Genomic DNA, 22,782 nt, shown 5'->3' with positions numbered 1-22,782 from the left:
TCTTAAAACCCTTTACAGCTTTTGTCAACTCTAAAAGATTAAAATCCTGGGATAAAAGCACATTTGGACTCTTAACTTTTTTATCTAAAACCCCTAAAACGTCCTCTAAGGTGCCATTGTGTACCTCTTTAGTGTCATATAAATTACTGTAAAAACTTTCAATTTCCCCTAAAATCCGGTCAGTTGTGTTTACTTCCTCCCCTCTAAAAGTTTTTAAAGCATTAATGGACCCTCCCCGAGCTATTGTCTTTTTAAAAAAATATCTGGTACACTTCTCTCCTTCCTCTAACTCCCTTTCTTTACATCTTAAAATGACACCTTTGCTCTTTATTTCAGACAGATCTGACATTTCTTTCTTTACTTCTTTTATTTCATTTGTAAAATCCAATCCATTGTTTAAAAGGTTAAAATATCTCTGCAGTCTTTTTTGCAACCCCATCATGCGTCTTTTTTCTTTATTCTTTTTTTCTCTCCCAATTTGTTTAAAAAACCGTCCTGTCCTATGTTTCACCATCTCCCACCACTGTGCACGTGAGTCATAAAAGTCCTGGAGGGTCTGCCATTGGCTGAACTGCTCCCTATACTCTTTTACCACTTCCTCGTCTTCTAACAGGGAACAGTTCAGCTTCCACAGCCCTCCCCCTGCAGTCACACCCGTGGGAAGTGAAAGAGTGCAAGACAGCATCATGTGATCGGAAAAAAAGAGGGGGGTCAATGTAGCATCGGTCGGCGGGAGGTCCCTTGTAAAAACATAGTCAATTCGAGAGGCTCTGGCACCGTCACCACTGAACCAGGTGAAGCCCTCCTCTCTTTGATGCATTGTTTTAAAAGAGTCGACTAACTTAAAATCTTTGACTATATTTTGTAATAAAACCGATGTCTTGTCTACCTTAAAATCATCTCCTACCCTCTTTCTGTCATTTTTTGATAAAACACAATTAAAATCCCCTGCTACCACTAGGAGAGCCCTGCCTAGCATGTGGGGTTGCGAGTCTTCTAAAAGCTCATACCTGTTATTTTTTTCTGTAAAACCATACATATTTAAAATATTAAGATCCTTACCTAAAAAGGTCAGATTTGCTAAAATTGCCCGCCCGTCCCTCACCACAGTGCTGCCCTTCACCAAAAGGTTGGGATTTTTGATTAAAATAGCAACACCGTCATTTTTGTTAAAATTGGACCCACTCCAAATGGAAAATCCTGGGGTCCAAATCTCCTCCCACTTCCTGTAATTTGTTAAAAAAGGCAAACCACATTCTTGCAATAAAAACACATCTGACTTAAAAGTTTTTAAAAAGGATAACACACTCTGTGCTCGCAGAGTAGACCTCACACTTCTCACATTGATTGTAGAGATAGTGAGGGCCATGAGCAGTATGGTTAAAAATACAAGCATTAATAGAAGAATAAAACCAAAAGACTGCAGAAAGTTACATTAAAATCATGTTATGTCATGTATCACTTGCTTCTCCTTTTCCCCAGAAAAACTGGGATCAGGAGGGCAAATGCTCGTCACCTTGGAGTCCACAGAGAGGGCCTCTTGTGGATCCTTCGGCGACGATGTTATTAGCTTAACGTGCAAAAAGGAGACTTCATTGGGAGAATCTGCGGGCCACACACGGTCTAGATCTACCAAGGAGGTACTATCTAGCCGGAGCGATGCCCGCAGCCTTTTCTCCTCTGTTTGAAGCAGAGGAGATCTCGCAGACCTTTTTTGCACCTGAGCATTGGGAAGTGAACCCTCGGATTCACCCCCACTATCCACCACGCTAGCCTCCGATACGGTGTAGAGCGAGGAAGCCGTTACATCCTCCTCCTCTATTTTGTTTTCGCTTATCTCTTGTTGGGGAACGGCTTCCTCACTCTGTTTGCTGTTAAAACTTGGCTCCGCCCCTATGGCCGCCCCACTTCCTTCCTCCTGCCCACTCCCTGAGGCTGGCTGGGAAATAGAATTTCCCGCCAAAACCTCAGGGACCGCCTCCTCCTTCCTTTGCTCTTTTGTTTGTTCCACATGTGGGGCGGCCATTTTGTTACCTTTCAATTTGTTGGCAAAACTTTTAGGGCAATCTCTGTAGAGATGGTTAGTTTCACCACAAAGATTACACCTTCTGCCAATGGTACATTCTTCAAAAGTATGACCAATTCCTCTACACTTCCCACATGTTAATTCATTGCATGCATCGGCTAAATGCCCCATTCTCCCACACTTTCTGCACAATTTAGGCATTCCTTGATAGTGAATGTAGCCTCTGTTCTCTCCCAACACAATCATTGAAGGTAGGTGTTTCAGGCCCTGGTAGCCCCCGGCGTCTTCCCATTGTTTAATGGGAATTCGCCAGGAGCAATTCCAGATGCCGTCTTCATCTAACACTTTGACTGGTTGCCCCCGAACAGTGCAAAATCTACCCAACCAGACACAAATGTCTTCTCCATTCACAGTTTCATTAAACATCCTGACAATCACGGTTTTAAGTGAATTGTCAGAAAGTTTTTCCACAGTAAACATTGAAAACTGGGCTTTGCATGCATCAAACCTTTGCCAGAATTCAGTTAACAGGGAAGCGCTTTTGAAACTTAAATCAAAACCTTTGTTCAGGGGGAGAGTTACCAAGCAGTTCAAGTCATCAGGTTTAAAATTGAGGGTTTTCTGGATCAGCTTCCTGGAGAAGTCAAGACGTGACAACCCCAGGAGCTTACCATTCACCTCTTTAAATAAAAACCGCACGCTGTGGTGCCTCCGCATGCCGGCACGGGCAGCCGACATGGTGGAGGCACCAACAGCCTAAAACTTAAAACAATAAATAAATAAATAAATAAATAGATAAAAAGGTCTTACCTTAAAACCGAACCGGAATAAAAGCAGCTGGATCAATGTACCTCTCAAAAGTTTGAGGCTCAAGTCACGGAAGGACCCGAGCCGGAAAAACCTCCAAGAGGCGATCGCTGTCTCTACCTTGGGACCAGACACTTGATCTTAGCCAAAAGGCCGAGAAGCGATGACGCAGCGACGCCGAGGCGGGGGAGCCGGCAAAGGCCACGCCCACCTGGGCCGCGGCGAGAGGGTCTAAGGTCGCCGGCAAACAAGCTCAGCTCAGATTGGTTGACACCGAAAATGGATCACAACAGAGTGCACAGCAAAGACACTCTGGAGTGCAACCTGGGATTTTGGATCATCAACATTCCGCCTTAAAAGTGAGCGGGCAGACCAAAGCGTCCATGGTAGAGACTTGAAACTCTGAGGGATGGTAGGACCGGCCCGGTACTACAACCTCACCAAGGCTCGCCCCGATCGGCCCCAAGGTGGCGCTGCAGCGATCAAAAGTACGAAATGGCTCGTAACTCCTCGACCGTCGGTCGCAGACCCAAGTGTCTTACATCACCGGAATCCTTGGCTCGAGCCGAACAAGATGCATGCCTCGGATTGGGTGGTCGCGCTGGCGAGATTTTCGGGTATTTTGGATTTTCTGAAAAACCTACTTTTGCACACTAGTCCTAGGTTTTTTGCCCGATCTGACCCAAACCGGTGCAGAAAGATTCTCTGGAGTCTGACTGCCAACAGGGATCGGGAAACAGTTGGAATTTCCATCCACGTTGGCGACGGTACGCCAAAACGTTGGGGGTGGGCGAGGCGGGCTTTACTTGAACGGCTATAACTCTCCAACGGAATGAGACAATTGCACCCAACTCGGTACACCTGTGTACGGGCTCAGCCCGTGGTCACGTGAAGAGGAATGCGGCGACTGGCCACTTGGTGGCGCTGTAAACAGAAAAAAACACAACATGGGTGGCTGTGTATCACGTGACGTTTCACACGTGCACAATGTTTTCATACCACATGATAGAACTCCTCATTCCGAACAACTTTGCCTCCAGGACAACTGCTGTGAACTAAGTCGTCCGTCAAATATTGGAGACTATTTGAAGAATTGAGGAGAAAAAAGAAAACCCTCCTCACACAGACCGGTCCTAGACTGTTTCGTATCTCTCGAGCAACCGCCGCAGTTCAACTCTCTGGACTGCCTCTGGATATTGAAGAAGTGGAGAAAAAAAACAAAACAAAAGAACCTCAAGTGGAGCTTTAACAATCTGCCCTTTTAACCAGTGTTGTCCAGGGGAGAGCGCGAACGCAGTCCCCCACTACCATAAATTATGCAGTCGAGATTCCCACATTTGGGGAATTCGCAGGGGTCAGCACAACCCAGAGTGCAATGGCCGAGCCTCGCCCTGGGTGAACCACCTTCCTGATCATGGTGTCTCCCCTGCCAGGTAAGTATGAATTCCCAGGCCTTCAGTCAGAAGCACCCTGTCCCTCTCCCCAATCCTCACCAGCGGTTTGCCAGTCAAAAAAGTGGCTTTTTTTTTTTTTTTTTGCACGCTCCGCATCCGGCTCCATGAGCCATAAATGTACATAATGCGCCGTCCCCGAATAGTGGACGGATCAGATGTTAAACCGACAGAGGAACAGGGGTTCCTCTTTGTCTTGTTTTTACACCACAATTCTACCCAGGCTAGTATAGCACATGATCACCTACAACACCCACTCACACTAGCTCCATTATCACCGTCTGCCACACAAGACCACTACATTTCTTTCATTGAACACTTTAGGAGGGTGCACCGTTCCCAGAAGTACTGCAATACCGGGTCGATGCGTGGAGTGGACGGAGCAAGCCCCTATTCCATCTCCCAGGACCAAAAATCAATTTAATATGTGGTGCCCGGGTAGGGCACGTATCAGATATTAAACTGATAAGAACAGATTTTTTTTCTTTCGAAAAGTTTTATTGTCACAGTGTCATTCCATTATTTCCATTTGCATGTACATTTTTTCTTTTAGATCACATTTTTACACATATTAAAAGGGACACATTATTTACTGTTAAAAGTTTCTTGTGTTTGTGTGTTGTGTAAAAAGTCCATGTATGTTTTAAAAGAAAGGTAAATGGTTTAAATAATAGGAATAAAACAATAAAACATGTCAGATAAAAACCAATAAAACAATAAATTATGCCACATAAAACATCTCTTGTACAGGATCGAGGGTGAGTCCCTATAAAGAATGTCCATTCACTCCAGGTCTCCAGAACAGGCCCCGGACTCCTCGCTTCCAGCGCCCAGCGGAGATCCCCTCTCCTCCGGCCCGCTGGCCCGCTGTTCCCGTAGCCGGTGTGGTGAGGGTGCATCTACGGGCGGCCAGGGTCGGGGGTGGCCGGGACCTCTTTGGTGTGACCCCAGCCCCCCCATCCGAATGACGACGTCCGGCGCCTCCTGCAGCGCAGATCTAACTAATTGCTCGCACGCGTGGAGGGGCACCGTAACGCGTTTCCCCACCAGCAGGTTTCTGGTGGCCCAGATGGCATCCTTGATATGGTTGAGGGTGAGCCAGAGCGAGGTAAATTGCTGTGATGTTAGCTCCTTCAAGCCCTGACCCACCCCCAGGATGGCGAGCCTGTATCCCACCTGGGCCCGACCCGCCGGCAGGCACGGGAAAACCAGGGGGCTGGTCTTGGCCCACAGGTCCCGCGCAGCACCGCACTCCCAGAGCAGATGTTGGACGGTCTCCGGGGAACCACATCCGGACCGTGGGCAGGTGGGGTTTTTGGCCATGCCTCTGGAGTGCATGACCGCCCTGACCGGGAGGATCTCATGAGCCACCATCCACGACAAGTCCTTGAGCCTGTTCTGGAGAGCTGGGTGGGCTGCGTTCCTCCAAACGTCTTTGGCCTCACCTAGTGTGAGGCCTGGAACTGGACTCACCGATTCTCGATCCTGCACAAGAGAGACAAGAGACTTGTGGTTAGTTAAAATAGTGGCATCATTTGTTTCTAAAAGGTATTTCTTTAAAAATGTCTTAATAAAAAGATGTTCTTTTGACAAATTAAAAGACACTGGACTTTTAAGATCAATGGGTAAAATTTTCAAGCTTCTTAGGTATGACCCCATCCAGAATCGGGTCATGGCTGCTGTCTTGTGTTCTCTGGATGGGGTCAGTGCATACTGGATGTGGAGGGCGGCAAAGCGGCTGCCTAAAAACAGGTGGGGGTCTGGGAGGCCTTTCCCGCCATTCTCTTTTTTCTTTTTGACGACCTCCCTCTTGAGTCTTTCCCACTTGGACCCCCACAGGAAATAAAATACCGCCCTCTCCAACTTGGCTAGGAATCGTCTTGGGGGACTAAAAACAGAACAGACAAGTAAAATCAGTGGTAAAATCACAGCTTTAAAAATTAAAATCTTGCCTTCATACGTCAGTTGTCTTAGTCCCCAAAAGCCCAGTCTTTGCCTAACTTTCCCTAACATGTCAGTCCAGTTACCCTGTCCTCCACCCTCCCTGTCAAATTTCACACCTAAAATTTTCAAATTATTATCTTTAAAATCCAAATCTAGTCCGCCTTTGTCAACGTTCCCCCACGGCCCGAAGAGCAGGGCCTCGGACTTACTCCTGTTAAGCTTGGCGCCCGAGGCCCGACCGTACCAGTCAGTCAAGTCCATTGCTCTTCGTACCGATAAAAGGTCAGTCGCTAAAAGGGTCACGTCGTCCATATATAAAACACAGGTCGCCGTCAGTCCACCAGTTCCTGGGATGTCTAGTCCTTTAATCCATTTATCCCTTCTCAAGATTTGTGCCAGTGGCTCAATACAAGCCACGTACAGAAGGGGAGATAAGGGACACCCCTGACGGACACCGCTGCGGATATTTACAGCTTTGGTAAGATGCCCATTTACAAGAATTTTGCTGCCTAAGTCCTCATACAGCAGTCCCACCCAAGCTAGAAACCTCTCAGAAAAGCCCATTTTTTGCAGTACCTGAAGGAGGTACTGGTGCGAAACTCGATCAAATGCTTTTTCGAAGTCTAAATTTAGGACTACAAGCCGAATGTTTCTGTCTCTCGCATAACAGATGGCGTCTCTGATCAGTATTAGGCTGTCCGTGATCTTCCTGCCGGGCACAGCGCAAGCTTGATCCAGGTGGATTACGTCCTCTAAAACGGTCGACATGCGTGTAGCTAAAATTTTACTAAAAAGTTTACAATCATAATTTAAAAGAGTGATTGGTCGCCAGTTTCTTAAGTCAGTCTTGTCTCCTTTTTTGTACAGTAGTGTAACTATCCCTACTCTAAAGCTGTCTGGAAGTCTGTCAAGAGTCTCAAATTCTTTAAAAACTGTAAGTAAGTCGTGTGCTAAAATGTCCCAGAAAGTCAGGTAAAACTCAAAGGGGAGTCCGTCCATGCCCGGTGACTTCCCCTTCTTAAAACCCTTTACAGCTTTTGTCAACTCTAAAAGATTAAAATCCTGGGATAAAAGCACATTTGGACTCTTAACTTTTTTATCTAAAACCCCTAAAACGTCCTCTAAGGTGCCATTGTGTACCTCTTTAGTGTCATATAAATTACTGTAAAAACTTTCAATTTCCCCTAAAATCCGGTCAGTTGTGTTTACTTCCTCCCCTCTAAAAGTTTTTAAAGCATTAATGGACCCTCCCCGAGCTATTGTCTTTTTAAAAAAATATCTGGTACACTTCTCTCCTTCCTCTAACTCCCTTTCTTTACATCTTAAAATGACACCTTTGCTCTTTATTTCAGACAGATCTGACATTTCTTTCTTTACTTCTTTTATTTCATTTGTAAAATCCAATCCATTGTTTAAAAGGTTAAAATATCTCTGCAGTCTTTTTTGCAACCCCATCATGCGTCTTTTTTCTTTATTCTTTTTTTCTCTCCCAATTTGTTTAAAAAACCGTCCTGTCCTATGTTTCACCATCTCCCACCACTGTGCACGTGAGTCATAAAAGTCCTGGAGGGTCTGCCATTGGCTGAACTGCTCCCTATACTCTTTTACCACTTCCTCGTCTTCTAACAGGGAACAGTTCAGCTTCCACAGCCCTCCCCCTGCAGTCACACCCGTGGGAAGTGAAAGAGTGCAAGACAGCATCATGTGATCGGAAAAAAAGAGGGGGGTCAATGTAGCATCGGTCGGCGGGAGGTCCCTTGTAAAAACATAGTCAATTCGAGAGGCTCTGGCACCGTCACCACTGAACCAGGTGAAGCCCTCCTCTCTTTGATGCATTGTTTTAAAAGAGTCGACTAACTTAAAATCTTTGACTATATTTTGTAATAAAACCGATGTCTTGTCTACCTTAAAATCATCTCCTACCCTCTTTCTGTCATTTTTTGATAAAACACAATTAAAATCCCCTGCTACCACTAGGGGAGCCCTGCCTAGCATGTGGGGTTGCGAGTCTTCTAAAAGCTCATACCTGTTATTTTTTTCTGTAAAACCATACATATTTAAAATATTAAGATCCTTACCTAAAAAGGTCAGATTTGCTAAAATTGCCCGCCCGTCCCTCACCACAGTGCTGCCCTTCACCAAAAGGTTGGGATTTTTGATTAAAATAGCAACACCGTCATTTTTGTTAAAATTGGACCCACTCCAAATGGAAAATCCTGGGGTCCAAATCTCCTCCCACTTCCTGTAATTTGTTAAAAAAGGCAAACCACATTCTTGCAATAAAAACACATCTGACTTAAAAGTTTTTAAAAAGGATAACACACTCTGTGCTCGCAGAGTAGACCTCACACTTCTCACATTGATTGTAGAGATAGTGAGGGCCATGAGCAGTATGGTTAAAAATACAAGCATTAATAGAAGAATAAAACCAAAAGACTGCAGAAAGTTACATTAAAATCATGTTATGTCATGTATCACTTGCTTCTCCTTTTCCCCAGAAAAACTGGGATCAGGAGGGCAAATGCTCGTCACCTTGGAGTCCACAGAGAGGGCCTCTTGTGGATCCTTCGGCGACGATGTTATTAGCTTAACGTGCAAAAAGGAGACTTCATTGGGAGAATCTGCGGGCCACACACGGTCTAGATCTACCAAGGAGGTACTATCTAGCCGGAGCGATGCCCGCAGCCTTTTCTCCTCTGTTTGAAGCAGAGGAGATCTCGCAGACCTTTTTTGCACCTGAGCATTGGGAAGTGAACCCTCGGATTCACCCCCACTATCCACCACGCTAGCCTCCGATACGGTGTAGAGCGAGGAAGCCGTTACATCCTCCTCCTCTATTTTGTTTTCGCTTATCTCTTGTTGGGGAACGGCTTCCTCACTCTGTTTGCTGTTAAAACTTGGCTCCGCCCCTATGGCCGCCCCACTTCCTTCCTCCTGCCCACTCCCTGAGGCTGGCTGGGAAATAGAATTTCCCGCCAAAACCTCAGGGACCGCCTCCTCCTTCCTTTGCTCTTTTGTTTGTTCCACATGTGGGGCGGCCATTTTGTTACCTTTCAATTTGTTGGCAAAACTTTTAGGGCAATCTCTGTAGAGATGGTTAGTTTCACCACAAAGATTACACCTTCTGCCAATGGTACATTCTTCAAAAGTATGACCAATTCCTCTACACTTCCCACATGTTAATTCATTGCATGCATCGGCTAAATGCCCCATTCTCCCACACTTTCTGCACAATTTAGGCATTCCTTGATAGTGAATGTAGCCTCTGTTCTCTCCCAACACAATCATTGAAGGTAGGTGTTTCAGGCCCTGGTAGCCCCCGGCGTCTTCCCATTGTTTAATGGGAATTCGCCAGGAGCAATTCCAGATGCCGTCTTCATCTAACACTTTGACTGGTTGCCCCCGAACAGTGCAAAATCTACCCAACCAGACACAAATGTCTTCTCCATTCACAGTTTCATTAAACATCCTGACAATCACGGTTTTAAGTGAATTGTCAGAAAGTTTTTCCACAGTAAACATTGAAAACTGGGCTTTGCATGCATCAAACCTTTGCCAGAATTCAGTTAACAGGGAAGCGCTTTTGAAACTTAAATCAAAACCTTTGTTCAGGGGGAGAGTTACCAAGCAGTTCAAGTCATCAGGTTTAAAATTGAGGGTTTTCTGGATCAGCTTCCTGGAGAAGTCAAGACGTGACAACCCCAGGAGCTTACCATTCACCTCTTTAAATAAAAACCGCACGCTGTGGTGCCTCCGCATGCCGGCACGGGCAGCCGACATGGTGGAGGCACCAACAGCCTAAAACTTAAAACAATAAATAAATAAATAAATAAATAGATAAAAAGGTCTTACCTTAAAACCGAACCGGAATAAAAGCAGCTGGATCAATGTACCTCTCAAAAGTTTGAGGCTCAAGTCACGGAAGGACCCGAGCCGGAAAAACCTCCAAGAGGCGATCGCTGTCTCTACCTTGGGACCAGACACTTGATCTTAGCCAAAAGGCCGAGAAGCGATGACGCAGCGACGCCGAGGCGGGGGAGCCGGCAAAGGCCACGCCCACCTGGGCCGCGGCGAGAGGGTCTAAGGTCGCCGGCAAACAAGCTCAGCTCAGATTGGTTGACACCGAAAATGGATCACAACAGAGTGCACAGCAAAGACACTCTGGAGTGCAACCTGGGATTTTGGATCATCAACATTCCGCCTTAAAAGTGAGCGGGCAGACCAAAGCGTCCATGGTAGAGACTTGAAACTCTGAGGGATGGTAGGACCGGCCCGGTACTACAACCTCACCAAGGCTCGCCCCGATCGGCCCCAAGGTGGCGCTGCAGCGATCAAAAGTACGAAATGGCTCGTAACTCCTCGACCGTCGGTCGCAGACCCAAGTGTCTTACATCACCGGAATCCTTGGCTCGAGCCGAACAAGATGCATGCCTCGGATTGGGTGGTCGCGCTGGCGAGATTTTCGGGTATTTTGGATTTTCTGAAAAACCTACTTTTGCACACTAGTCCTAGGTTTTTTGCCCGATCTGACCCAAACCGGTGCAGAAAGATTCTCTGGAGTCTGACTGCCAACAGGGATCGGGAAACAGTTGGAATTTCCATCCACGTTGGCGACGGTACGCCAAAACGTTGGGGGTGGGCGAGGCGGGCTTTACTTGAACGGCTATAACTCTCCAACGGAATGAGACAATTGCACCCAACTCGGTACACCTGTGTACGGGCTCAGCCCGTGGTCACGTGAAGAGGAATGCGGCGACTGGCCACTTGGTGGCGCTGTAAACAGAAAAAAACACAACATGGGTGGCTGTGTATCACGTGACGTTTCACACGTGCACAATGTTTTCATACCACATGATAGAACTCCTCATTCCGAACAACTTTGCCTCCAGGACAACTGCTGTGAACTAAGTCGTCCGTCAAATATTGGAGACTATTTGAAGAATTGAGGAGAAAAAAGAAAACCCTCCTCACACAGACCGGTCCTAGACTGTTTCGTATCTCTCGAGCAACCGCCGCAGTTCAACTCTCTGGACTGCCTCTGGATATTGAAGAAGTGGAGAAAAAAAACAAAACAAAAGAACCTCAAGTGGAGCTTTAACAATCTGCCCTTTTAACCAGTGTTGTCCAGGGGAGAGCGCGAACGCAGTCCCCCACTACCATAAATTATGCAGTCGAGATTCCCACATTTGGGGAATTCGCAGGGGTCAGCACAACCCAGAGTGCAATGGCCGAGCCTCGCCCTGGGTGAACCACCTTCCTGATCATGGTGTCTCCCCTGCCAGGTAAGTATGAATTCCCAGGCCTTCAGTCAGAAGCACCCTGTCCCTCTCCCCAATCCTCACCAGCGGTTTGCCAGTCAAAAAAGTGGCTTTTTTTTTTTTTTTTTGCACGCTCCGCATCCGGCTCCATGAGCCATAAATGTACATAATGCGCCGTCCCCGAATAGTGGACGGATCAGATGTTAAACCGACAGAGGAACAGGGGTTCCTCTTTGTCTTGTTTTTACACCACAATTCTACCCAGGCTAGTATAGCACATGATCACCTACAACACCCACTCACACTAGCTCCATTATCACCGTCTGCCACACAAGACCACTACATTTCTTTCATTGAACACTTTAGGAGGGTGCACCGTTCCCAGAAGTACTGCAATACCGGGTCGATGCGTGGAGTGGACGGAGCAAGCCCCTATTCCATCTCCCAGGACCAAAAATCAATTTAATATGTGGTGCCCGGGTAGGGCACGTATCAGATATTAAACTGATAAGAACAGATTTTTTTTCTTTCGAAAAGTTTTATTGTCACAGTGTCATTCCATTATTTCCATTTGCATGTACATTTTTTCTTTTAGATCACATTTTTACACATATTAAAAGGGACACATTATTTACTGTTAAAAGTTTCTTGTGTTTGTGTGTTGTGTAAAAAGTCCATGTATGTTTTAAAAGAAAGGTAAATGGTTTAAATAATAGGAATAAAACAATAAAACATGTCAGATAAAAACCAATAAAACAATAAATTATGCCACATAAAACATCTCTTGTACAGGATCGAGGGTGAGTCCCTATAAAGAATGTCCATTCACTCCAGGTCTCCAGAACAGGCCCCGGACTCCTCGCTTCCAGCGCCCAGCGGAGATCCCCTCTCCTCCGGCCCGCTGGCCCGCTGTTCCCGTAGCCGGTGTGGTGAGGGTGCATCTACGGGCGGCCAGGGTCGGGGGTGGCCGGGACCTCTTTGGTGTGACCCCAGCCCCCCCATCCGAATGACGACGTCCGGCGCCTCCTGCAGCGCAGATCTAACTAATTGCTCGCACGCGTGGAGGGGCACCGTAACGCGTTTCCCCACCAGCAGGTTTCTGGTGGCCCAGATGGCATCCTTGATATGGTTGAGGGTGAGCCAGAGCGAGGTAAATTGCTGTGATGTTAGCTCCTTCAAGCCCTGACCCACCCCCAGGATGGCGAGCCTGTATCCCACCTGGGCCCGACCCGCCGGCAGGCACGGGAAAACCAGGGGGCTGGTCTTGGCCCACAGGTCCCGCGCAGCACCGCACTCCCAGAGCAGATGTTGGACGGTCTCCGGGGAACCACATCCGGACCGTGGGCAGGTGGGGTTTTTGGCCATGCCTCTGGAGTGCATGACCGCCCTGACCGGGAGGATCTCATGAGCCACCATCCACGACAAGTCCTTGAGCCTGTTCTGGAGAGCTGGGTGGGCTGCGTTCCTCCAAACGTCTTTGGCCTCACCTAGTGTGAGGCCTGGAACTGGACTCACCGATTCTCGATCCTGCACAAGAGAGACAAGAGACTTGTGGTTAGTTAAAATAGTGGCATCATTTGTTTCTAAAAGGTATTTCTTTAAAAATGTCTTAATAAAAAGATGTTCTTTTGACAAATTAAAAGACACTGGACTTTTAAGATCAATGGGTAAAATTTTCAAGCTTCTTAGGTATGACCCCATCCAGAATCGGGTCATGGCTGCTGTCTTGTGTTCTCTGGATGGGGTCAGTGCATACTGGATGTGGAGGGCGGCAAAGCGGCTGCCTAAAAACAGGTGGGGGTCTGGGAGGCCTTTCCCGCCATTCTCTTTTTTCTTTTTGACGACCTCCCTCTTGAGTCTTTCCCACTTGGACCCCCACAGGAAATAAAATACCGCCCTCTCCAACTTGGCTAGGAATCGTCTTGGGGGACTAAAAACAGAACAGACAAGTAAAATCAGTGGTAAAATCACAGCTTTAAAAATTAAAATCTTGCCTTCATACGTCAGTTGTCTTAGTCCCCAAAAGCCCAGTCTTTGCCTAACTTTCCCTAACATGTCAGTCCAGTTACCCTGTCCTCCACCCTCCCTGTCAAATTTCACACCTAAAATTTTCAAATTATTATCTTTAAAATCCAAATCTAGTCCGCCTTTGTCAACGTTCCCCCACGGCCCGAAGAGCAGGGCCTCGGACTTACTCCTGTTAAGCTTGGCGCCCGAGGCCCGACCGTACCAGTCAGTCAAGTCCATTGCTCTTCGTACCGATAAAAGGTCAGTCGCTAAAAGGGTCACGTCGTCCATATATAAAACACAGGTCGCCGTCAGTCCACCAGTTCCTGGGATGTCTAGTCCTTTAATCCATTTATCCCTTCTCAAGATTTGTGCCAGTGGCTCAATACAAGCCACGTACAGAAGGGGAGATAAGGGACACCCCTGACGGACACCGCTGCGGATATTTACAGCTTTGGTAAGATGCCCATTTACAAGAATTTTGCTGCCTAAGTCCTCATACAGCAGTCCCACCCAAGCTAGAAACCTCTCAGAAAAGCCCATTTTTTGCAGTACCTGAAGGAGGTACTGGTGCGAAACTCGATCAAATGCTTTTTCGAAGTCTAAATTTAGGACTACAAGCCGAATGTTTCTGTCTCTCGCATAACAGATGGCGTCTCTGATCAGTATTAGGCTGTCCGTGATCTTCCTGCCGGGCACAGCGCAAGCTTGATCCAGGTGGATTACGTCCTCTAAAACGGTCGACATGCGTGTAGCTAAAATTTTACTAAAAAGTTTACAATCATAATTTAAAAGAGTGATTGGTCGCCAGTTTCTTAAGTCAGTCTTGTCTCCTTTTTTGTACAGTAGTGTAACTATCCCTACTCTAAAGCTGTCTGGAAGTCTGTCAAGAGTCTCAAATTCTTTAAAAACTGTAAGTAAGTCGTGTGCTAAAATGTCCCAGAAAGTCAGGTAAAACTCAAAGGGGAGTCCGTCCATGCCCGGTGACTTCCCCTTCTTAAAACCCTTTACAGCTTTTGTCAACTCTAAAAGATTAAAATCCTGGGATAAAAGCACATTTGGACTCTTAACTTTTTTATCTAAAACCCCTAAAACGTCCTCTAAGGTGCCATTGTGTACCTCTTTAGTGTCATATAAATTACTGTAAAAACTTTCAATTTCCCCTAAAATCCGGTCAGTTGTGTTTACTTCCTCCCCTCTAAAAGTTTTTAAAGCATTAATGGACCCTCCCCGAGCTATTGTCTTTTTAAAAAAATATCTGGTACACTTCTCTCCTTCCTCTAACTCCCTTTCTTTACATCTTAAAATGACACCTTTGCTCTTTATTTCAGACAGATCTGACATTTCTTTCTTTACTTCTTTTATTTCATTTGTAAAATCCAATCCATTGTTTAAAAGGTTAAAATATCTCTGCAGTCTTTTTTGCAACCCCATCATGCGTCTTTTTTCTTTATTCTTTTTTTCTCTCCCAATTTGTTTAAAAAACCGTCCTGTCCTATGTTTCACCATCTCCCACCACTGTGCACGTGAGTCATAAAAGTCCTGGAGGGTCTGCCATTGGCTGAACTGCTCCCTATACTCTTTTACCACTTCCTCGTCTTCTAACAGGGAACAGTTCAGCTTCCACAGCCCTCCCCCTGCAGTCACACCCGTGGGAAGTGAAAGAGTGCAAGACAGCATCATGTGATCGGAAAAAAAGAGGGGGGTCAATGTAGCATCGGTCGGCGGGAGGTCCCTTGTAAAAACATAGTCAATTCGAGAGGCTCTGGCACCGTCACCACTGAACCAGGTGAAGCCCTCCTCTCTTTGATGCATTGTTTTAAAAGAGTCGACTAACTTAAAATCTTTGACTATATTTTGTAATAAAACCGATGTCTTGTCTACCTTAAAATCATCTCCTACCCTCTTTCTGTCATTTTTTGATAAAACACAATTAAAATCCCCTGCTACCACTAGGGGAGCCCTGCCTAGCATGTGGGGTTGCGAGTCTTCTAAAAGCTCATACCTGTTATTTTTTTCTGTAAAACCATACATATTTAAAATATTAAGATCCTTACCTAAAAAGGTCAGATTTGCTAAAATTGCCCGCCCGTCCCTCACCACAGTGCTGCCCTTCACCAAAAGGTTGGGATTTTTGATTAAAATAGCAACACCGTCATTTTTGTTAAAATTGGACCCACTCCAAATGGAAAATCCTGGGGTCCAAATCTCCTCCCACTTCCTGTAATTTGTTAAAAAAGGCAAACCACATTCTTGCAATAAAAACACATCTGACTTAAAAGTTTTTAAAAAGGATAACACACTCTGTGCTCGCAGAGTAGACCTCACACTTCTCACATTGATTGTAGAGATAGTGAGGGCCATGAGCAGTATGGTTAAAAATACAAGCATTAATAGAAGAATAAAACCAAAAGACTGCAGAAAGTTACATTAAAATCATGTTATGTCATGTATCACTTGCTTCTCCTTTTCCCCAGAAAAACTGGGATCAGGAGGGCAAATGCTCGTCACCTTGGAGTCCACAGAGAGGGCCTCTTGTGGATCCTTCGGCGACGATGTTATTAGCTTAACGTGCAAAAAGGAGACTTCATTGGGAGAATCTGCGGGCCACACACGGTCTAGATCTACCAAGGAGGTACTATCTAGTCGGAGCGATGCCCGCAGCCTTTTCTCCTCTGTTTGAAGCAGAGGAGATCTCGCAGACCTTTTTTGCACCTGAGCATTGGGAAGTGAACCCTCGGATTCACCCCCACTATCCACCACGCTAGCCTCCGATACGGTGTAGAGCGAGGAAGCCGTTACATCCTCCTCCTCTATTTTGTTTTCGCTTATCTCTTGTTGGGGAACGGCTTCCTCACTCTGTTTGCTGTTAAAACTTGGCTCCGCCCCTATGGCCGCCCCACTTCCTTCCTCCTGCCCACTCCCTGAGGCTGGCTGGGAAATAGAATTTCCCGCCAAAACCTCAGGGACCGCCTCCTCCTTCCTTTGCTCTTTTGTTTGTTCCACATGTGGGGCGGCCATTTTGTTACCTTTCAATTTGTTGGCAAAACTTTTAGGGCAATCTCTGTAGAGATGGTTAGTTTCACCACAAAGATTACACCTTCTGCCAATGGTACATTCTTCAAAAGTATGACCAATTCCTCTACACTTCCCACATGTTAATTCATTGCATGCATCGGCTAAATGCCCCATTCTCCCACACTTTCTGCACAATTTAGGCATTCCTTGATAGTGAATGTAGCCTCTGTTCTCTCCCAACACAATCATTGAAGGTAGGTGTTTCAGGCCCTGGTAGCCCCCGGCGTCTTCCCATTGTTTAATGGGAATTCGCCAGGAGCAATTCCAGATGCCGTCTTCATCTAACACTTTGACTGGTTGCCCCCGAACAGTGCAAAATCTACCCAACCAGACACAAATGTCTTCTCCATTCACAGTTTCATTAAACATCCTGACAATCACGGTTTTAAGTGAATTGTCAGAAAGTTTTTCCACAGTAAACATTGAAAACTGGGCTTTGCATGCATCAAACCTTTGCCAGAATTCAGTTAACAGGGAAGCGCTTTTGAAACTTAAATCAAAACCTTTGTTCAGGGGGAGAGTTACCAAGCAGTTCAAGTCATCAGGTTTAAAATTGAGGGTTTTCTGGATCAGCTTCCTGGAGAAGTCAAGACGTGACAACCCCAGGAGCTTACCATTCACCTCTTTAAATAAAAACCGCACGCTGTGGTGCCTCCGCATGCCGGCACGGGCAGCCGACATGGTGGAGGCACCAACAGCCTAAAACTTAAAACAATAAATAAATAAATAAATAAATAGATAAAAAGGTCTTACCTTAAAACCGAACCGGAATAAAAGCAGCTGGATCAATGTACCTCTCAAAAGTTTGAGGCTCAAGTCACGGAAGGACCCGAGCCGGAAAAACCTCCAAGAGGCGATCGCTGTCTCTACCTTGGGACCAGACACTTGATCTTAGCCAAAAGGCCGAGAAGCGATGACGCAGCGACGCCGAGGCGGGGGAGCCGGCAAAGGCCACGCCCACCTGGGCCGCGGCGAGAGGGTCTAAGGTCGCCGGCAAACAAGCTCAGCTCAGATTGGTTGACACCGAAAATGAGTGCACACACAACAGAGTGCACAGCAAAGACACTCTGGAGTGCAACCTGGGATTTTGGATCATCAACATTCCGCCTTAAAAGTGAGCGGGCAGACCAAAGCGTCCATGGTAGAGACTTGAAACTCTGAGGGATGGTAGGACCGGCCCGGTACTACAACCTCACCAAGGCTCGCCCCGATCGGCCCCAAGGTGGCGCTGCAGCGATCAAAAGTACGAAATGGCTCGTAACTCCTCGACCGTCGGTCGCAGACCCAAGTGTCTTACATCACCGGAATCCTTGGCTCGAGCCGAACAAGATGCATGCCTCGGATTGGGTGGTCGCGCTGGCGAGATTTTCGGGTATTTTGGATTTTCTGAAAAACCTACTTTTGCACACTAGTCCTAGGTTTTTTGCCCGATCTGACCCAAACCGGTGCAGAAAGATTCTCTGGAGTCTGACTGCCAACAGGGATCGGGAAACAGTTGGAATTTCCATCCACGTTGGCGACGGTACGCCAAAACGTTGGGGGTGGGCGAGGCGGGCTTTACTTGAACGGCTATAACTCTCCAACGGAATGAGACAATTGCACCCAACTCGGTACACCTGTGTACGGGCTCAGCCCGTGGTCACGTGAAGAGGAATGCGGCGACTGGCCACTTGGTGGCGCTGTAAACAGAAAAAAACACAACATGGGTGGCTGTGTATCACGTGACGTTTCACACGTGCACAATGTTTTCATACCACATGATAGAACTCCTCATTCCGAACAACTTTGCCTCCAGGACAACTGCTGTGAACTAAGTCGTCCGTCAAATATTGGAGACTATTTGAAGAATTGAGGAGAAAAAAGAAAACCCTCCTCACACAGACCGGTCCTAGACTGTTTCGTATCTCTCGAGCAACCGCCGCAGTTCAACTCTCTGGACTGCCTCTGGATATTGAAGAAGTGGAGAAAAAAAACAAAACAAAAGAACCTCAAGTGGAGCTTTAACAATCTGCCCTTTTAACCAGTGTTGTCCAGGGGAGAGCGCGAACGCAGTCCCCCACTACCATAAATTATGCAGTCGAGATTCCCACATTTGGGGAATTCGCAGGGGTCAGCACAACCCAGAGTGCAATGGCCGAGCCTCGCCCTGGGTGAACCACCTTCCTGATCATGGTGTCTCCCCTGCCAGGTAAGTATGAATTCCCAGGCCTTCAGTCAGAAGCACCCTGTCCCTCTCCCCAATCCTCACCAGCGGTTTGCCAGTCAAAAAAGTGGCTTTTTTTTTTTTTTTTGCACGCTCCGCATCCGGCTCCATGAGCCATAAATGTACATAATGCGCCGTCCCCGAATAGTGGACGGATCAGATGTTAAACCGACAGAGGAACAGGGGTTCCTCTTTGTCTTGTTTTTACACCACAATTCTACCCAGGCTAGTATAGCACATGATCACCTACAACACCCACTCACACTAGCTCCATTATCACCGTCTGCCACACAAGACCACTACATTTCTTTCATTGAACACTTTAGGAGGGTGCACCGTTCCCAGAAGTACTGCAATACCGGGTCGATGCGTGGAGTGGACGGAGCAAGCCCCTATTCCATCTCCCAGGACCAAAAATCAATTTAATATGTGGTGCCCGGGTAGGGCACGTATCAGATATTAAACTGATAAGAACAGATTTTTTTTCTTTCGAAAAGTTTTATTGTCACAGTGTCATTCCATTATTTCCATTTGCATGTACATTTTTTCTTTTAGATCACATTTTTACACATATTAAAAGGGACACATTATTTACTGTTAAAAGTTTCTTGTGTTTGTGTGTTGTGTAAAAAGTCCATGTATGTTTTAAAAGAAAGGTAAATGGTTTAAATAATAGGAATAAAACAATAAAACATGTCAGATAAAAACCAATAAAACAATAAATTATGCCACATAAAACATCTCTTGTACAGGATCGAGGGTGAGTCCCTATAAAGAATGTCCATTCACTCCAGGTCTCCAGAACAGGCCCCGGACTCCTCGCTTCCAGCGCCCAGCGGAGATCCCCTCTCCTCCGGCCCGCTGGCCCGCTGTTCCCGTAGCCGGTGTGGTGAGGGTGCATCTACGGGCGGCCAGGGTCGGGGGTGGCCGGGACCTCTTTGGTGTGACCCCAGCCCCCCCATCCGAATGACGACGTCCGGCGCCTCCTGCAGCGCAGATCTAACTAATTGCTCGCACGCGTGGAGGGGCACCGTAACGCGTTTCCCCACCAGCAGGTTTCTGGTGGCCCAGATGGCATCCTTGATATGGTTGAGGGTGAGCCAGAGCGAGGTAAATTGCTGTGATGTTAGCTCCTTCAAGCCCTGACCCACCCCCAGGATGGCGAGCCTGTATCCCACCTGGGCCCGACCCGCCGGCAGGCACGGGAAAACCAGGGGGCTGGTCTTGGCCCACAGGTCCCGCGCAGCACCGCACTCCCAGAGCAGATGTTGGACGGTCTCCGGGGAACCACATCCGGACCGTGGGCAGGTGGGGTTTTTGGCCATGCCTCTGGAGTGCATGACCGCCCTGACCGGGAGGATCTCATGAGCCACCATCCACGACAAGTCCTTGAGCCTGTTCTGGAGAGCTGGGTGGGCTGCGTTCCTCCAAACGTCTTTGGCCTCACCTAGTGTGAGGCCTGGAACTGGACTCACCGATTCTCGATCCTGCACAAGAGAGACAAGAGACTTGTGGTTAGTTAAAATAGTGGCATCATTTGTTTCTAAAAGGTATTTCTTTAAAAATGTCTTAATAAAAAGATGTTCTTTTGACAAATTAAAAGACACTGGACTTTTAAGATCAATGGGTAAAATTTTCAAGCTTCTTAGGTATGACCCCATCCAGAATCGGGTCATGGCTGCTGTCTTGTGTTCTCTGGATGGGGTCAGTGCATACTGGATGTGGAGGGCGGCAAAGCGGCTGCCTAAAAACAGGTGGGGGTCTGGGAGGCCTTTCCCGCCATTCTCTTTTTTCTTTTTGACGACCTCCCTCTTGAGTCTTTCCCACTTGGACCCCCACAGGAAATAAAATACCGCCCTCTCCAACTTGGCTAGGAATCGTCTTGGGGGACTAAAAACAGAACAGACAAGTAAAATCAGTGGTAAAATCACAGCTTTAAAAATTAAAATCTTGCCTTCATACGTCAGTTGTCTTAGTCCCCAAAAGCCCAGTCTTTGCCTAACTTTCCCTAACATGTCAGTCCAGTTACCCTGTCCTCCACCCTCCCTGTCAAATTTCACACCTAAAATTTTCAAATTATTATCTTTAAAATCCAAATCTAGTCCGCCTTTGTCAACGTTCCCCCACGGCCCGAAGAGCAGGGCCTCGGACTTACTCCTGTTAAGCTTGGCGCCCGAGGCCCGACCGTACCAGTCAGTCAAGTCCATTGCTCTTCGTACCGATAAAAGGTCAGTCGCTAAAAGGGTCACGTCGTCCATATATAAAACACAGGTCGCCGTCAGTCCACCAGTTCCTGGGATGTCTAGTCCTTTAATCCATTTATCCCTTCTCAAGATTTGTGCCAGTGGCTCAATACAAGCCACGTACAGAAGGGGAGATAAGGGACACCCCTGACGGACACCGCTGCGGATATTTACAGCTTTGGTAAGATGCCCATTTACAAGAATTTTGCTGCCTAAGTCCTCATACAGCAGTCCCACCCAAGCTAGAAACCTCTCAGAAAAGCCCATTTTTTGCAGTACCTGAAGGAGGTACTGGTGCGAAACTCGATCAAATGCTTTTTCGAAGTCTAAATTTAGGACTACAAGCCGAATGTTTCTGTCTCTCGCATAACAGATGGCGTCTCTGATCAGTATTAGGCTGTCCGTGATCTTCCTGCCGGGCACAGCGCAAGCTTGATCCAGGTGGATTACGTCCTCTAAAACGGTCGACATGCGTGTAGCTAAAATTTTACTAAAAAGTTTACAATCATAATTTAAAAGAGTGATTGGTCGCCAGTTTCTTAAGTCAGTCTTGTCTCCTTTTTTGTACAGTAGTGTAACTATCCCTACTCTAAAGCTGTCTGGAAGTCTGTCAAGAGTCTCAAATTCTTTAAAAACTGTAAGTAAGTCGTGTGCTAAAATGTCCCAGAAAGTCAGGTAAAACTCAAAGGGGAGTCCGTCCATGCCCGGTGACTTCCCCTTCTTAAAACCCTTTACAGCTTTTGTCAACTCTAAAAGATTAAAATCCTGGGATAAAAGCACATTTGGACTCTTAACTTTTTTATCTAAAACCCCTAAAACGTCCTCTAAGGTGCCATTGTGTACCTCTTTAGTGTCATATAAATTACTGTAAAAACTTTCAATTTCCCCTAAAATCCGGTCAGTTGTGTTTACTTCCTCCCCTCTAAAAGTTTTTAAAGCATTAATGGACCCTCCCCGAGCTATTGTCTTTTTAAAAAAATATCTGGTACACTTCTCTCCTTCCTCTAACTCCCTTTCTTTACATCTTAAAATGACACCTTTGCTCTTTATTTCAGACAGATCTGACATTTCTTTCTTTACTTCTTTTATTTCATTTGTAAAATCCAATCCATTGTTTAAAAGGTTAAAATATCTCTGCAGTCTTTTTTGCAACCCCATCATGCGTCTTTTTTCTTTATTCTTTTTTTCTCTCCCAATTTGTTTAAAAAACCGTCCTGTCCTATGTTTCACCATCTCCCACCACTGTGCACGTGAGTCATAAAAGTCCTGGAGGGTCTGCCATTGGCTGAACTGCTCCCTATACTCTTTTACCACTTCCTCGTCTTCTAACAGGGAACAGTTCAGCTTCCACAGCCCTCCCCCTGCAGTCACACCCGTGGGAAGTGAAAGAGTGCAAGACAGCATCATGTGATCGGAAAAAAAGAGGGGGGTCAATGTAGCATCGGTCGGCGGGAGGTCCCTTGTAAAAACATAGTCAATTCGAGAGGCTCTGGCACCGTCACCACTGAACCAGGTGAAGCCCTCCTCTCTTTGATGCATTGTTTTAAAAGAGTCGACTAACTTAAAATCTTTGACTATATTTTGTAATAAAACCGATGTCTTGTCTACCTTAAAATCATCTCCTACCCTCTTTCTGTCATTTTTTGATAAAACACAATTAAAATCCCCTGCTACCACTAGGGGAGCCCTGCCTAGCATGTGGGGTTGCGAGTCTTCTAAAAGCTCATACCTGTTATTTTTTTCTGTAAAACCATACATATTTAAA

The 22,782-nt window shown here is 46.5% G+C and overlaps 3 non-coding genes and 3 pseudogenes across 3 annotated transcripts; all 6 read right to left on the bottom strand.

The window, feature by feature from the left end:
- Nucleotides 1-4,109: 4,109 nt before the first annotated feature.
- Nucleotides 4,110-4,274, bottom strand: LOC148996133 (U1 spliceosomal RNA). The gene has a single exon (XR_016148558.1). It is a non-coding gene; the product is annotated as a U1 spliceosomal RNA (small nuclear RNA).
- Nucleotides 4,275-4,607: 333 nt separating this feature from the next.
- LOC148996132 (U2 spliceosomal RNA) lies at nucleotides 4,608-4,783 on the bottom strand (annotated as a pseudogene).
- Nucleotides 4,784-11,353: 6,570 nt separating this feature from the next.
- LOC148996131 (U1 spliceosomal RNA) lies at nucleotides 11,354-11,518 on the bottom strand. Its single transcript, XR_016148537.1, has one exon. It is a non-coding gene; the product is annotated as a U1 spliceosomal RNA (small nuclear RNA).
- A 333-nt stretch (nucleotides 11,519-11,851) lies between these two features.
- Nucleotides 11,852-12,027, bottom strand: LOC148996130 (U2 spliceosomal RNA; annotated as a pseudogene).
- Nucleotides 12,028-18,602: 6,575 nt separating this feature from the next.
- On the bottom strand, nucleotides 18,603-18,767 carry LOC148996129 (U1 spliceosomal RNA). The gene has a single exon (XR_016148518.1). It is a non-coding gene; the product is annotated as a U1 spliceosomal RNA (small nuclear RNA).
- A 332-nt stretch (nucleotides 18,768-19,099) lies between these two features.
- On the bottom strand, nucleotides 19,100-19,275 carry LOC148996128 (U2 spliceosomal RNA; annotated as a pseudogene).
- Nucleotides 19,276-22,782: the final 3,507 nt, after the last annotated feature.

This window comes from Pimephales promelas, chromosome 2, assembly GCF_988280905.1.
Source record: "Pimephales promelas chromosome 2, fPimPro1.hap1.1, whole genome shotgun sequence".
Taxonomy (NCBI): domain Eukaryota; kingdom Metazoa; phylum Chordata; class Actinopteri; order Cypriniformes; family Leuciscidae; genus Pimephales; species Pimephales promelas.
Note: the sequence above shows the minus strand (reverse complement) of the source record. Positions and strands in the feature narration are given on the sequence as shown.